Source organism: Ornithorhynchus anatinus, chromosome X1, assembly GCF_004115215.2.
Source record: "Ornithorhynchus anatinus isolate Pmale09 chromosome X1, mOrnAna1.pri.v4, whole genome shotgun sequence".
NCBI lineage: Eukaryota > Metazoa > Chordata > Mammalia > Monotremata > Ornithorhynchidae > Ornithorhynchus > Ornithorhynchus anatinus.
The window spans coordinates 32,153,273-32,159,897 of NC_041749.1; the positions used below are offsets into that span (position 1 = coordinate 32,153,273).

Consider the following 6,625-nt stretch of genomic DNA (forward strand, 5'->3'; position numbering starts at 1 on the left):
AGGGGGGATGTGAGAAGTGGGTGAAGCGGAAGCGACACTGAGAAACGTGGTGTGGCCATCACAGATTTTACAGGTAGTATAGTGTTCCAGGGGTCCAATGACTTTTGAAAACAATTGACAGAACTGCCATAATGTAACTCCATTTTCCTGGGAAACATGTCAGGTTACCTTTGAATACTCTACAAATGAACAAACTGAAATATAAGGTCAACCGATTTGCTCCAAGAAGGTTATACAGTTAAGCAGTAGGAGAGCCTAGACTGGAATTCAGAGAGTTGTTTCTAATCTCACTTTACTCTTAAGGGCCTGGTCTGAGCACAGAATTTCTTTTGACTTCAGAAGGAGAAACCCATTTGAGAATTAGCTCAGTGGTATACAGAGGGAGATTAAAAATGAGATCAGCATTTTTGTCTTTGGCTTTTTCCTTTAGATACACCATTCCCCCATTGAAGTCTTATGAAAATTACAGCATATTTCATATGCTTTTTTTCTCCTTCCCCAAAATAAGTAAATTGGGTGATTTGGGATGATTTGAGACTAAAGAGAGGAGGGGTTTGGGTAAGGAAAGCAATAGATCAGTGGTATCTATTGAGGGCTTCCTGGGTGCAGAGCACTATCCTAAGCACTTTGGAGAGTATATTACATTACAATTGTTATTATTGTTATTATTATATTATTATCACTGAATTAAATGTTTACTATGTGTCAAGTACTACTCAAAGTCCTGGGATAGATATAAATTAGTACAGTTGGACATAGACTCTGTCCCACTTGGGGCTCACCATTTAAATTGGTAGAAATGATCCCTGCCCTCAAGAAGTTTACGTTCTAGAGGAGGCTATTTAAGGAGCCATTACAGTAATCCAGCAGGGAGTTGATGAGGGCTTCGACCAGAGCAATGGTGGTAGAGATGGAGAGAGGGGCAGAAACATGAAGAACAAGCAAGACTCAATGAAATGTTGGAGGTAAATAGAGAGGAGTGAAACGAGCCTCTGTAGTAGGAACCCCTTGGGTCAAATGAAAAATTGTATCATCCGATTCAGTTTAGAGACCTTGGAAAACCATCATGAAGAATTTGAAGTAGGCCCAGATGTGCAGAGATGCAAAGTAGGAGAGATGCACGGAGAAATGTCTCTTGCTGATGCAAGCTAAAGGACACCAGCAATTAGATGAGGCTCCCTGCCTTAGAAAGGCGAGCTCTCACTCAGTCCTCACAGGTCATTAGAGGCAATGTCCCATAATCCATGGATCTGGATGAACAGTCTTTTCATATGAGTATTCCATTCAAAAGTCTATCATCGTTGGCCCTGACTCTTTGGGAAAGTTGGTAGGAACAGACTTCCAGCTCATCTTCCAGCTCAGAGAATTATATCATTTGCAAGAATTAATGCTGTGGCTAGAAAGGGTGATCTCATTTGGCTCAGTGGAAAGAGCCCGGGAGTCAGAGGTCATGGGTTCGAATCCTGGCTCCGCCGCTTGCCAGCTGTGAGACTTTGGGCAAGTCATTTAACTTCTCTGTGCCTCAGTTACCTCATCTGTAAAATGGGGATTAAAACTCTGAGCCCCAAGTGGGACATGATCACCTTCTATCCCCCCAGTGCTTAGAACAGTGCTTTGCACATAGTAAGCGCTTAATAAATGCGACCATTATTTTCTGGTTTCTAGCTGGAGTGGTTACTACTTAAGGACTGGGTCCTGGGCTTGGCTACATTTAAGCTTTGAAATGGTTCACTTACCCTTCCCCATCAGGAGCATTTAATTAGCTGCATTTTGAATGTCTCCTATCTAAATGACCTCAGAAGTGAGAGGTTGTTGATGAAGACACTTTCCTGTTTGCCCGGAGGGGGTGAGGTCATAGACAGAAGGAGGGGAATGCCTGCCAGGGATTCGCTTTCAGTGGTGAGTGATTTGACTGAAGAGCCATTTGGGTGTTCCGCAAGGTAGACAGGCTCTGCAGGGAGCCTGAAAACAGCTACTAAACATGGGCAAAGAGGACCTCAGTAGCTTTTGGTTTTTGGCACTGCAGCAAGACATTGGTATTATGCTGTTGTCACTGGGCCATAAATGGGTCCTCCATGAAGCCCCTTGCCCAGCTTCTCATTTCCCTCACTCAGTGGGAACGTAACTGACAGAAACAAGAAACTGTGAGTGGGGCTGCAATAAAACTTGCATTTTAATTAATTCCTTTGTTCAGATCCTCAGGCCAGAAGGGTCCAAGTCTCACTATTGCTTTCAATAGAAGGTGTGAGAGGAATGAATGCACCAAGGATTCCTCAGAATAATGATAATAATTTTGGTATTTATTATTATTAAGGGTAATAGTAATAATATTTGTTAAGCGCTTACTGTGTGTTAAGCACACTGTTGCATGTGCTGGGGTGGATACAAGCAATTAGATTGGATACAGTGTCTGTCCCACATGGGGTCCACAGTCTTCCCATTTTTCAGATGAGGTAACTGAGGCACAGAGAATTTAAGTCACTTGTCTGAGGTCACACAACAGACAAGTGGTGGAGTTAGATTAGAACCCAGGTCCTTCTGATTCCTAGGCTCAAATTCTATTCAGTAGGTCATGTTGCTAATATTTAACATAGTATTTGTTAAGCACTTACTGTGTGCCAAGCATTACTAAATACTGGGGTACATACAAGATAATCAGATCTGGCCTGGGGCGCACAGTCTAAGTAGGAGGGAGATAGATACTGAATCCCCATTTTGCAGATGGGAGAACTGAAGCACAGAGAAGTTAAGTAACTTGCCCAAGGTCACACAGCAGGAGAGTGATGGAATCAGGGTTACAGTCCAGATCCTTTGACACCCAGGCCTATGTTCTTTCCACTAGGTCACACTTCTCTCCCAGAAATCCAGAGTGCCAACTAAGCAAGAAAAAACACACAATAGAACAGGGAGAATCTCACAATACAAATAGGCCAAGAAGTATAAAAACAAATGATGCTGTTTCAGAAAAGGAGAAAACCTTTGAAAAGTATATTAATAACATGTCTTCTTACTCCCATGCTCTTCAGAACACGATTTCCCTCCCATTCTAGAGAAAATGCAATAGGTCTGTCTTATCCCTGACATGCGTCTGAAATGGCCTGTTAAATGCTTGATCAAAACACAAATCCAGTAGCAGGTTACATTTATTTGAAATGGAATCTGACAGTATCTTTTTTCACTTCAATTCCCCAGAGCATCCTTGCCCATAGCATTCTGGGTAGTTTTCCAGTTTATTAGTGGGAGGGAGGAGAAGATGAATCTTTCCCGACTCAGGAGGACCACCAAGGAGAAAGGAAATGAATCAGAGATGGTTTTGTTAGCTCACAAGAGATGATCTGTCTCCTCACATCAGGTTATTAATCCAGGGAACCTGAGAAGAAATACGAATCAAAGTAAATAGCTCCAGAGTGAATCATTTTCAAGTCTAAAATGTTACTCCACACTAATTCGTCTTCATTCATCCTCCCAGTTGATGAAAGCTAAGGAATCGGTATTCTCAGAACCCAGATCCTGTAGGAGCAGATTTGCACCCTTGGTGCTGGCTGGGATCCAAAGACACACTTTTTGTAGATGCTTTACTCTTCAATTATGAGTCACAAAAATGTTAAAGCGTTCACATTTGCTGAAAGTTGAAACAGGGGAGGGGGATGCTTTGCACCTGTGGGCAGATTCTGTGACTGAACTAAGCAAGGTAGGAGTGAGGGATTTCAATCAATCAGTGGTTTATACTGAGGGCTTATTGTGTGCACTGCACACTGTAATAAGTGCTTGGGAGAGTATATATAATAGCAGTGGTAGACATGATCCATGCCCACAGGACCTTACAGACTAGAGGGGGAGGCAGACCTAAATAAATCACAGGGGGGTATACACATAAGTGCTGGGGGTGGCATGAAAATTCAAATTCTTAAGGGTTACAGACTCAAGTGCATAGTTGACACAGATGGGATGGCAAATACAGGAAGCAAAGCAGAATGGAAGACAAATAAAGGAAGTGATGCAGAAGGGAGGACAAATAGGAGAAATGAGTGCCTAGTTAGGGAAGATCTCTTGGAGATGTGATCTTTAGAAGGGTTGTGAAGGTGGGGAGAGTGGTGGTCTGTTGAATATGAATAGGGAGGGAGCTCCAGGCTCCAGAGGGAGGATGTAGGCAAGGGGACGGTAGTGAGAAAAATGAGACCACTGGTTGCTGAGTCACCTAAGATGGATTGGTTTCTGTCCTCAAGTTCAGTGCTTGTTGACCATGTGGATGCTAATCAGAGCAGGGTTTTGCGATTTAGAAAATAAGGGTAGAGGAGCTGACATCTAGCCAAGCTTATCTCTCCTGTTCTGGGGCTTAGAGCCCCAGAGAGGTAACAGGATGGACATTCTGGGCAGGAAGGGAAGGGGTGTGTTGCTCAGATCTGAATAACTGCTCTTGGGGACCAGGACCAGGACGCTGCTGAGTAATTTATCCCCACAGTGAAAGCTGGTGCACACCTCTGTCAGTGGCAGAATGTCTGGGTGGACAGGCAGGGAAGATCAGCACTCTGGCTTTTCTCTGATCACTGTAACCAAAGCAGCCATGTCCTACCTGTCCTATCAATCAATCCATAGTATTTATGGAGCACTTACTGTGTGCAGAGCACTGTACTAAGCACTTGGGAGAGTACAGTATAACAGAGTTGGTAGACTTGTTCCCTGCCTACAGTGAGTTTACAGTCTAGGGGAGGAGACAGACATTAATATAAATAAATACATTATAGACATGTGCATAAGTGCTGTGAGGCTGGGGAAGGGTGAATAAAAGGAGCAAGTGCTATTGTTTCTATGGTGGGTGCCATCCCCTATCTTAGGTACCTTGGGTCAACAGTAGGCTTGGGCCTAAAGAGAGGCAGGTGCCTTCAGAGAGATCTTAGGGACTGTTCTTGAAATGGAAGTTCTTTTCTTTAGGGGAAATAAAAAGAAGTTTAATTATTTCTCTGAAAGAGCCTTTGCACCAGAAAGGGACCTGGCTACTCCAGGCTACTCTGCAACCCATCTTGGCACCCTGGGATGATGACTAACCAGTAGGAGCAAAGCGTGCCCAGTCCAGGGCTGGGAGGTCTAGCAGAATTGCTGCCAGTTCCACTCTAACTGATGCCTGATCCTTGTGTAAGGCCATTTGCTGTGTGACCTTGGGCTAATCACTTACCTTACTCATTTCTTTAAAATGGTGATCCAATGCCTCTTCTCCCTCAAACTTGGACCATGAGCCTTCTGTGGGAGGTTCCAATGCTTAGAACTGTGCTTGACAAATATTTTTACTATCATTGTTATTATTATAGAGACACATGTTACATTCATGGCTAGGATTGTGATTTGAGAGGTCATTTGTTGGGTTTTAGACTTCATAGGCTGGTGGTGAGCAAGTCTAACCTCTGTCCAGTACCAATGTAGCAACAGATGCCTTAATGGCCAGTATTTTTATTGCAATCACCCATCTTTGGTTCTTACTATTAGGTTCCGTGGTTCGGAAGTGGTGCCTATTTTTAGAAAGATGTGGGAGGGGACCTCAATGATACTAGAACCACTGCTTCCCCCAAGAAACACTCTAAGTTTGAAGGGAATCAGGTGTATTTCCACACAGTGTTGGACATGACATAGTTGATTCACTGCCATACCAGCCCAATGCCCTCTATGTCACCTGCATCTCAGCGTCCACTATCCATGAAAGTCATCAGTGGTCACCCTAGTTGGGATTCTTCTTCTGTCCCCTTCTTCCATTCCCACAAAGTCCACTTTGAAGCTCTGGGTGGAACGTCTTCCTCTGCTCTGTCCTCTCCCGTACTGAAAAGAGAGAATAAAGATTATGACCATTTTGCCATTCTCTTCATAACTAGTGGCCACTCTTAATTATCTTTGCTAATGGAGGAGATTCTAATGAGGCTGCTAGTACAAAATAATAAAGCATAAAAAATGGGGAAGCTGCAATTCAACTGGGGAATTGGGGAGGCAGACTCAAGCTTGACTAGCTGGTGAGAGCTAGAAAATCTGGACAAGAAATGCACTCCCAAGTATCTCAGCATAGAAGCAAATTCCCTCCCCACGACCCATCTGTCCTTCTTTTACAGACAAGCGGAGAGGCTCTGTCACTTGCTATGAATCAAGCAGCATGGTTCAGTGGAAAGAGCACGCGCTTGGGAGTCAGAGATCATGGGTTCGAATCCCAACTCTGCAACTTGTCAGCTGTGTGACTATGGGCAAGTCACTTCACTTCTCTGGGCCTCAGTTCCCTCATCTGTAAAATGGGGGTGAAGACTGTGAGCCCCACGTGGGACAACCTGATGACCCTGTATCTACCGCAACGTTTAGAACAGTGCTCTGCACATAGTAAGCGTTTAACAAATACCAACCCAGAAAATTAGCGGGGCCAGCAAAATTCAATTTCATGTCTATCCTCCCAGCCTGCTCTTCAGCTACAGAGCTACTTTCCCTTCCATGCAGGGAGGAATTCCAAATGAATCAATGGCATTTATTGAGGACTTACCGTGTGAAGAGTGCTGTACTAATTGCTTGGGAGAGTACAGTACATTAGAGTTGGTAGAAATATTTCCTGCCCATAAGTAGCTTAACAAGCTACAGGGAGAGACAGACATTAAAACAA

The 6,625-nt window shown here is 43.9% G+C and overlaps 1 long non-coding RNA gene across 1 annotated transcript; it reads right to left on the minus strand.

Moving 5' to 3' along the window:
• Positions 1–3,125: 3,125 nt before the first annotated feature.
• LOC114806641 lies at positions 3,126–5,214 on the minus strand. Its single transcript, XR_005659534.1, has 2 exons — positions 5,174–5,214; positions 3,126–3,370 (listed from the first exon to the last, which is right to left on the minus strand). It is a non-coding gene; the product is annotated as an uncharacterized LOC114806641 (long non-coding RNA).
• Between the last annotated feature and the right edge of the window lie 1,411 nt (positions 5,215–6,625).